This window comes from Camelus bactrianus, chromosome 25, assembly GCF_048773025.1.
Source record: "Camelus bactrianus isolate YW-2024 breed Bactrian camel chromosome 25, ASM4877302v1, whole genome shotgun sequence".
Classification (NCBI taxonomy): Eukaryota; Metazoa; Chordata; class Mammalia; order Artiodactyla; family Camelidae; genus Camelus; species Camelus bactrianus.
In genome coordinates, this window is record NC_133563.1 from 3,736,207 (window position 1) to 3,747,122 (window position 10,916).

The window sequence follows — 10,916 nt, forward strand, 5'->3', positions numbered from 1 at the left end:
TACATAGCAACAAAATAGAATGAGATAGATGTATCTTCTGTAACAGGAAGATTTCCAAGTAAATTGTCAATATTTTTAAACAATGTACAAAACAGCCTATATAATACAATCCCATTAAAAAAATAAAATTTATGTCATTTTTGTTTTGTATTAAGAGAATATATATATTTCTTTTTTTTTAACACATTTTAAAAGATAGAAATTATATCAAGCATCTTTTAGACCAAAATGGTATGAAACTAAACAGCAATTACAGGAGAAAAATGGGAAAAACACAATCACAAGGAGACTAAACAATATGCTAATTTAAAAAATCAATGGGTCAATGAAGAAATCAGAAAATACTTTGAAACCAATTAAAATTAAAACATAACCTTCCAAAATCTATGGGTACCTCAAGACTAGTTCTAACAGAGAAGTTCATGCCAGTTTAGGCCAAGAAACAAGAAAAATCTCAAACAACATGACCTTACATCTAAAGGTGTCAGAAAAAGAAGAGCAAACAAAGACCAAAGTCAGCAGAAGAAAAGAAATAATAAAGATCAGAGAGGAAATAAATAAACTAGAGATCAAAAAAAAAAGAAAAGAAAAGAAGGAAAGAAAGAAAGAAAAGAAAAAAATGAAACCAAGAGCTGGTTTTTTGAAAAGATAAATAAACTTGATAAGATATTAGCCAGGCTCATTAAGAAAAACAAGAGAAAGGACCCAAATAAATAAAATAACAAATAAAAAAGGAGAAGTTACAATTGCTATCACAGAAATACAAATAATCATAAGAGAATACTATGAAAATTGTATGTCAACAAACTGGACGAACTAGAAGAAATGGATAAATTCCTAGAAATATATAATCTCCCAAGACTAAAGCAGGAAGAAATAGATAAATCTGAAAAGATCACTTAATAGTATTGAAACTGAATCAGTAATACAAAAACTCCCCAAAAATACAAATTCAGAACCAAACAGCTTCATAGGGGAATTCTACCAAAGATGTAAAGAATAGTTAATACCTACTCTTCTCAAACTATTCTAAAAAAACTGAAGAAGAGGGAAAACTCCCAAATTCATCCTATGAGACCACATTTACTCTGGTATCAAAACCAGACAAAGACACTACAAAAAAGAAAATTACAGACCAATACTCCTAATGAATATAAATGCAAAAATTCTCAACAAAATATTAGCAAACTAAATTCAACAACATATAAAGAAGTTCACACCCCATGATTAAGTTGGCTTTATTTCATGGATGTAAGGATGGTTCAATATTCACAAATCAATCAATGCGATACACCACACTAACAAAAGGAAGGATAAAAATCACATGATCATCTCAGTGAAAAAGCTCTTGACAAAACTCAACACTCGGTCATGATGAAAACAAAGTAGGCACAGAGGGGACATACCTGAACATAACAAAGCCATAGATGGCAAATCCACAGCTAACATCACACTCAACAGTGAAAAGTTGCAAGCATTTCCTCTAAGATCAGGAACAAGACAAGGAGGCTCACTATTGCCACTTTTATTCAACAAAATATTGGAAGTCCTAGCCACAGAAATCAAACAAGAAAAAAAATAAAAGGAATCTAAATTGGAAAGGAAGAAGTAAAACTGTCACTGTTTGCAGATGACATAATACTATACATAGGAAACCCCAAAGTCTCACACACACACACACAAAACTATTAGAACTAATAAATGAATTCAGTAAAGTTGCAGGATACAAAATTAATATGCAGAAATCTGTTGCATTTCTATACAATAACAATGAACTACCAGAAAGAGAAATTAAGGAAACAAACTCATTTACAATTATACCAAAAAGAATAACATATTTAGAAATAAACCTACCTAGGGATGTAAAAGAACTATACTTGAAAAACTATAAGACACTGATGAAAGAAATTGAGGACAACACAAACAGATGGAAAGATACACCATGCTTATGGATAGGAAGAATTAATATTGTTAAAATAACCATATCACCCAAGGCAATCTATAGATTTAATATAATCACTATCAAAATATCAAAGGCATTTTTCACTGAACTGAAACAAACAATTTTAAAATGTGTATGGAAACACAAATAACACCAAATAGTCAAAACAATCTTAAGAAAAAAAGAACAAAGCTGGAGGTATCGTGCTCTCTGGTTTCAAACTATACTGCAAACCACAGTAATCAAAACAGTATGGTATTGACACAAAAACAGATACATGGATCATGGAACAGAATAGAGCCCAAAAGAATCAAACTGGGCTGTTGTCTCACATCATGCACAAAAATAAACTCAAAGTGATTAAAGACTTAAATGTTAGACCTGAGCACATAAAACTTCCAGAAGAATGCATAAGAACACTCTTTGGCTTCTGTCTTAGCAATATTTTTTGGATCAGTCTCCTCAGGCAAGGGAAGGAAAAGTATCTAGAATACATAAAGAACACTTATAAGAAAGTATCAAAAAAGACAAATAACCCATTTTAACAATAGGTAAAAGATCTAAATAGACACTTCTCCAAAGAAGATATACAAATAGCCAATAAGAACATGAAAAGATGTTCAACAATATAGCTGTCAAGAAAATGGAAATCAAAACCACAGTGAGATATCACTTCATACCCACTAGGATGGCTAGAACTAATAAAGTCAGAAAATAACAAGTGTTGATGAGGATATGGAGAAACCTGAACTCTCATGCGAGGCTAGTGGAAATGTAAAATGGTTCAGCCACTTGCAAGACTGTGGGTAAGTTCCTCAAAGCTTAAACATAGCATTATTAAATGACCTGGCAATTCTACTCCTTGGTATATACTCAAGAGAGATGCAAACATATGTCCACACAAAAAGTTGTACACAAATGTTCATAGCAGCATTATTTGTAGTAGCCAAAAAGTGGAAATATCCCAAATGCCTATCAACAGATGTATGGATAAGTCAAATTGATGCATCCATACAATGAAATATTACCCAGCAATAAACAGAACAAAGTTCTAATACGTACTACAAGATGAATGAACCCTCAAAACATTATGTTAAAAAAAAAAACATGTTAAATGAAAAAGGTCAATCACAAAAGAGCACATATTATATGATTTCACTTATATGAAATGTCCCAAACAGGCAAACTATAGAGACAGAAAGCAGATGACTGATTTCCTAGGGCTGGGAGGATTGAGGAGAAATAAAGAGTGACTGCTAATGTGTGTGGAGTTTCTTTCTGGGGTGATAAAAATGTTCTAAAATGGATTGCGGTGATGGTTGTACACTTCTGTGAATACACTAAAAATGATTGAATTGCACACATTAAATAATTGAACTGTGTGGTATGTAAGTTATATCTCAAATTATATCCCAAAAAAGTAAATTAGGAAAACAAATTGTGATTACATCCATTAAAAAGGTTTTTTTCACCTTAAGGCCAACTTGATTTATCTTACAAATCTACAAACAAGTTTCTCTTGTTTCACGTGATTAGATCCATGCAGAATATCCATAACTCAAATGGTTTAGAATTGGCCCAGCTATAAACAAACAGACCAACAGAATAGACTGCCTAGACACGGGCTAACCTATTGATGGTAACTTGGCATATGAAAGAATTAGTAAAAAAAAGTCAGTTGGGATGTGGTGGGGGAGGGGAGGTTGATGAATGAATAATTCAATAAATTAATCTGGCATAAGTGGTTATCCACAAGAAAGAAGATAAAATTAGATCCTTATCCCAGAATATATACAAAAATAAATTCCAACTAAAGACCTAATATTAAAAACTTCTGCTCTGCCAAAGTTAAAACAAACGTGAAAAGACAAGCCACTTCTATATGGATAGCTACTCTAGAGAAAATAAAGTGCATACACACTGCAGCATATTTTGTAAGTAGGAAACATTGGAAACAATTGATATTTACCAGAAGAATGCAAACACCATCATTTATTGCTACGGTAGAACTCTCTGCAACACTAAACGTAACAACATGGATAAATGTCTAAAATAGAATACTGTGTTAAAAAGTGCATTTCAAAAAAGTATGTAAAATATAATATGAGTTATACAAAGTTTAAAAACATAAAAATACCACAGCATTAATGAATACATACAGGTGATGGAGAAATACACAAACAGGAATGGAAAGATCACACACTACCTTGAAGGCAGTGATTATTACGAGGAAAGAGGGACGGAGGGGACAAGGTGAAGGGGCAGGGCTTCAACGTCTCTGGAACTTTTGCCCATTTAAAATAACTTAGGCAAATACAGTAAAATCTGCCCAGTAAATATACTATAGGGGTCAGTTAATTATTTTCTGTATGTTTGATCTATTTCATAACAATTTTTTAATCAAATAATGTCCAAAATTTTAAAATGCACACAAAGACCCTACTTTTATAAGACTGCTTGTCTTTGTGCCTACTATGCACATCTGTCTATATGTGTGTGTGTATATATGTATGCGCCACTGCTTATCAGACCGATCAATCTAGAAAAGAGTTCACCTAATAGTAACAGAACATTTTCTCATAAAACATTGATTGTTTTTCTTTTCTCTTTTCTTCTATTTATTTATTTATTTTATTAATAGACTTAACTTTTTTAGAGCAGTTTCAGGTTCACAGCAGAACTGAGCAGAAATACAGACAGTTTGCACAGAGCCCTCCCCACCCACACATATAGACTCCCCTACCCTCAACATCCCTCATCAGTGTGGCACATTTAATACAATCAATGAACCAACACGGGCACATGATTATCAACCAAAGTCCATAGTTCACATTAGGGTTCACTCTTGATGTTGTACATTCTATGGGTTTTGACAAATGCATAATGACATGTAGCCACCACTATAGTACCATACAGAGTAATTTCACTGCCCTAAAAATCCCTTGTGCTCCATCTGTTCATTCCTCCCTCCCTCCCTCTCCCCAAACCCCTGGAAACCACAATCTTTTTATTGTTTCTGTAGCTGTGCCTTTTCCAGAATGTCATTTGGTTGGAATCATACAGTTTGTAGCCTTTTCAGACTGGCTTCTTTCATTTAATAATATGTCTTTTAAGTTTCTTCCATGCCTTTTGTGGCTTGATAGCTCATTTTTTTTTACTGCACATGTATTTTTTAATTTACATATACGTACTGTTCATTGTTTCTAAGAACGTTTAGAGATATAGCTTTTTAAACTTACATAGTTATCAAAGGAATAAAGGCAACAACAAAATAAGAATTAATTCAAAAAGATACACACACCCTGCTATTAACAGAAACATTATTTGTAATTGCCAAGATATGGAAGCATCCCAAGTGCACAGCAGTAGATGAATGGATAAAGAAGATGCAGCAAGCGTATGTATGTAATGGAATACAACTCACCCATAAAAGAGGGATATTTTGCCATTTGCAGCCCTTCATTCACTTTTTTTTTCCCTTCAAAAACCAGAATCAGAAACTCTAGGGTGGGGCCTCGGAAGCGGCTGATTCTCAGGCATGCTAACCCTCGAGAGAATGATGGAACCAGAATTCCGTGCCAGTGAGACCTCAGAGCACATCAAAGCCCATGTGCTTTCCTTCTTAATAATACTCCCTCTTTAATACACTAAGAATAAAACCAGTTATAGCTGATTTCTACTTAAAATCTGGTCTCAAATGAGATAGGATTCTGGTTTAGTTTCATTCTGTCCCTTTGGCTTTTAGCGCTTGACCAAGTAATTTTAAGTACTAAATTCACCACTAGAGGGCGTCCTGTATCCCCTCAAATACTGAATCTTTAAAGCAAAAATAAACAAAACCAAACAAACAGTATGGCTGTATAAACACTCTGTTTATACATTCCTCTGTTGATGGACATTTGGGTTGTTTCCCGTGTTTGGTTATGATGGATAAAGCTGCTATGAACATTCTTAAAACAAACAAGGAAACTAAAATTTTACCCGGAGAGAGGTTTTATTTCTGTGTATCAGCATTAAAACAATTTGCTTCAGCTTCTTAACATGGAACAACTGTATTCGAAGTTATACTGTTGGGCATAAACACTAGCAATTAAATACAATAGACCATAGTTGGGTACTTAACTTTTTTCTCCATTTCTAAAATGAGACAAATGGGTAGAGAGTGACACTAACATTATAAAATACTACCATAATTTAAATAAAATAATCGAACTGAAACTATATTATCATCTCTAAAGTTCAAAAAAATAAGACTGGAAAAAAAATTTTTAAGACCCAGTTATGTGTACAGCTGTGTCTTTTAACATTACTCAGAGCACTTGGGTTAAAGATTGGTGAGTCTAGCACTTGGCACACAATAAATTCTCAGCAATTAGTGCTGAATAAATGAGTGGATGAAGTTAATGTAACTCTTTGCCTCCACTGGAACTTTCTTAAACTATCCTAAATTGGAGTTCATTTGATGTTACACGAAATAAGATTGTGCTGTTTTCACAGTAAGTATACAAATAATCCTGTAGTAGTTTAAGAGAAGCCACTGAAAAGTCAGATTATACTGCCTGTAACCTGTAGCAATAATCCCGAGAGACTTTGAAACCAATGATGGACTGATCACTGACACACACTCTCCTCACTCCAAATATGAAATGACATCCATTGACTACCCCCAGTAATCTATGTATGTTTACATTTGTTTAAGAACTTTGTAAAAAAAAAAATGCAAAATGGAGTTGGGGATGGAGGAGAGATCCTGGTACAGGGGAAAGAACATTTGAGAGGGAGGGAAGACGAAGGGCTTCACTCCAGCTCCTGCTGCCTCATTACGTGATCTTGGCCGAAGCACTTGGCCTCCCCAGGTCCCCAGCTCCTCTGCTATGAGACGGGATTGAGGAGAAAGTGTGGCCTACAAGCAAGAAAGTGAAAAGACGAGAGCAATTGTGCTGACGCATGTTTTGAAAAGTCTGTTGATGGGAGAGTAAGATAAAAAAAAAAACAGGTATCTTGGGAGAAGCGTTCCTAGAACACATTCATCCCCTATATTGGGTGGAGACTGAAAGAGGGCAAGTCAGTGTACACTTGTTCAACAGTTACTACAGTATCTGCGTGGCACCTGCTAACAGACTGAAGGGTTACAGGGTAATAAGAGAGGGTGCTGGCTGTGGCCCATCAGCACCTTCACATGGACACCGAAACAAAGTTTGTGGTGGTTAATTTGTGTCACCTGGACCAGGCCACAGGCTGCCCAGACATGTGGCCAAACATTCCTCTAGGTGTGTCTGTAATGGTGTTTCTGGATGGGATTAACACTTGAGTCAGTGGACTGAGTTAAACAGACTGCACCCTCTAATACAGATGGTCCTCATCCAATCAAAGAGCAGACTAGGGCAAAAAGGCCGCCGAAGAGGGGATTCCTCCTGCCTGACTGTTCCAGCTAGGATCTGTGGCTTTTCCAGAAACATCAGCCTTTCTTGGATCTTGAGCCTGCCAGCTCTCGGACTGGAAATTATACCATCAGCTCTCCTGGGTCCCCAGCTTGCTGACTGCGTGGCTTGGGACTTAGCTTCCACAGTCACATGAGCCCATTCTTTATAATAAAACCATATATATGGTTTTCTGTGGAGAACCCTGCCTAATACAAGGACCAAACCCCTTAGCATGGTCAAAATGCCTACAGGACCTGGCCCCTACCCATCCCTCTAAATCCAACTCATATATATCATCACGTCCACCTCCTCTACTCCAGACTCACTGGTTTTCTTCCATCTCCTCAACACACATTGTTTCCTCTGTCGTGGGGTTTTCACTCACTCACTTATTTATTCATCAATAAACTCAACTAATTATTGAGTTCCTACTATGAGTCAAGAACTGTGGTGGTATGGGAAATATAATATATACTGTATATAATATGAACATGATAAATATAAACACGCTACCAAAGTGCCTAGTTTCATGGAGAATACATTCTAGTCCTGGAGACAAATAGCATATAAAAAAACAGGTTAATTTCAGAGTGTGACATGCGCTTCAAAGGAAATGAAACAGGGCGACATGGTGATAATTCGGTGATCAGAGAAAGCCTCGCTCTGTGGGCGCCCTGGAAGTAGAATTCCATATGATGAAAAGAGGCCGGCCACGTGAAGATCTGAGGAAGGTGTGTTCTAACCAGAGAAAAGAGCAAACACAAAACTGACTCTGAAATGGATGTGTTCTAGGAGCAGAGACAGATACTGCAGTGATAGATCAGTTGGGGCAGTTAGGGACGGTGGATGGACAGGCAAGAAGGAGATGCAGTCTTAGTAGCTAGAGTAAGGATTGACAATTTTATTTTAAGCACATGGGGAATCCCTTTTAGTCCATTTGAGCTGCTATGACAAAAACAGCACAAGCTGGGTAGCATATAAAAAGCAGAAATTTCTTTCTCACAATTCTAGAGGCTGAGATGACCAAGATCTAGGCACCGGCAGGTTAGGTGCTGGTGAGAGTCTCTTCCTTCTCAGTGTCTCAGCTGTCTTCTCAGTGTAGCACGGCACAAGGAGCTGGGGAGATCTCCGGGGTCTCTTATAAGAGCACAAATCCCATTCACGAGGGCAGAGCCCACATGCCCTAGCACCTACCGAAGGCCCCACCCCCTAATACCATCACCTGACGGGGCAGTTCAACAGATGAATTCTGGGGAGACACAAACATTCTGACCCATCTAGGCTTTGCAAGATTGGCATGATCTGATCCACATTTTTGATTTTGCATTGCAGTGTGTAACTACGGACATAGAGAGACCAGTAAGGAGGCTTTGCCGTAAAGGTGAATGATGGTAGTAGCCTGGATTATGGTGATGTAGAAGAACCAAAGAAGGAAAGATTCAGATATGTTTTGGAGGTAGAACAGATGGGAACTGCTAGTGTGCCTGGGGAAAAGACACGGTAACTGCTGGGTTCTGACTTGAACAATCAGCTGGAGGGTGATACCATTTCCTGAGACATGGAAGCTAGGGTAGAGATGGGACTGGGTTTGAGGAGAGAGCAATTTGCCTATATTGTCCCTCTCTCTGGGCTGTTTTTCCCTTCCCCTTCACCTAGTTAACCTTTTCCCAATCTTTGGATCTCAGCTCAAATGTCTCTTTTGCAATGAAGTCCCCTGACAAACTAGTCAAACCAAACTTCTGTTTTCAATATGTGCTTTTCCTTAGTACTTGCGTTACGTTGCAAAAGTGGCCACTCACATGTTGCCCCTGCTGACCGCCTTCCCACCCCTAGACTTGTGAGTGAGATCACCCTAGCTCATTCCGCCACCAGCAGACCTGTCAGCTGACCAGAAAGGTATGAAAGGTTCCCACTGAGCAGACCCAGAGCAGAAAAATCACCCAGCCCACTTAACAGAATCCTGAGTTAGCTAAAGGAGTGTAGTAAGCCACTAGGTTTTGTGTGGTTTGTGTATCAGCGAAAACTGATACAGTAACACCTACTTCAGTAGCAATTCAACATGCATTTGTCTCACTAGTGTCTATCCCTCAGAGGAGACCTGTGCTCTCACCAGACACCGGACATTCAATAGATAACGTGCTGAATGAATGTGAGGGGAGGAGAGAGGTATACATTGCAACATGGAAGTATTAGAGGTCTGCAGGAGAGGTAACGAAGGACTGGGGACATCCATTGGTCCAAACAAACTTTTATCAGTACAAGGGGCTGAGGGATACAGCCGCTTGTACTGATAAAACTACATTTCCTCTGTGTCCAAGGGCTCAAAGTCTAGCCTACAGGAGACAGTACAAAATTAACAGAATATACTACAGAGGAAGGGGCTCTAACAGCTGTATGGAAGGGGGGAGTGTAGAAGTTGTCACGAGAGGGTTCTTTTTTATTGGTATAGTTGATTCACAATGTTGTATTAGTTTCAGTTGTACAGCAAAGTGATTCTGTTTTATACGTGTGTATATATATATATAGATTCTTTTCCATTACACGTCATAGGTTATTACAAGATATTGAATATAGTTCCCTGTGCTATACAGTAGGTCCTTGTTGTTTATCTGTTTTATATATAGTACTGTCCATCTGTTCATCCCAAACTCCTAATTTATCCCACCCCAACCCCCTTTCTTCTTTGGTAACCATAAATTTGTTTTCTATGTCAGCTGGCCTATTTTTGTTTTGTAAATAAGTTCATTTGTATCATTTTGTTAATATTCCTCATGTAAGTGATATCATATGATATTTGTCTTTCTCTGTTTGATTTACTTAACTTAGTATAGTAATCTCTGGGTGAAGCCAGGTTGCTGCAAAAGGCATTATTTCATTCTTTTTAATGGCTGAGTAGTATTCCATTCCACATCTTCTTTATCCACTCATCTGTTGATGGACATTTAGGTTGCTTCCTTGTCTTGGATATTGTAAGCAGTGCTGCTATGAACATTGGGTGCATGTATCTTTTTGAATTAGAGCTTTCTCCAGATGTATGTGCAGGAGTGGGATTGCTGGGTCATAGAGAAACCCTGTTTAGTTTTTAAAGGAACCTCCATACTGTTTTCCATAGTGGCTGCACCAAATTAGATTCCCACGAACAGGGTAGGAGGGTTCCCTTTTACAAGAGGGTGCTTGAGAGGAATAAAGCGTAGATGTAGCCCTAATGGTGTTTACTTGTAAGAGGAGCACAAGCAAAGGCCAATGACGTGGGTTTTCAGAGGCAAACGAAGCGCAGTCTCCTGTTTGTTATTGATCTCGGGGTATGCCCTTCCGTCTTCAGTGCCTGTCGCCGCATCAAACTCTAAGGCCCTCCACTCTGAGGGTGGTAGGGGGTGGTGGGTGTTTATCTTTGCATCATTCTCAGTGTCTAACATTATCTTTTCCACAAAGGGAGATTCGGTATTTGCTGAATAAGTGAAAAGCTACAAATGAGGCAGAAAGCACTGCTCTTCCAAGAGCCCACATTCTCAGACTCAACACAGAGGCTGGGCATGTGCGCCAGGACTCAC

General features: G+C 37.8%; 1 long non-coding RNA gene across 5 annotated transcripts in view; it reads right to left on the reverse strand.

Annotated features, from left to right (window-relative positions):
- Positions 1-10,916, reverse strand: part of LOC123612296 (uncharacterized) — a 165,048-nt gene that overhangs the window by 153,928 nt on the left and 204 nt on the right. The gene's annotated exons all lie outside the window — the stretch shown is intronic.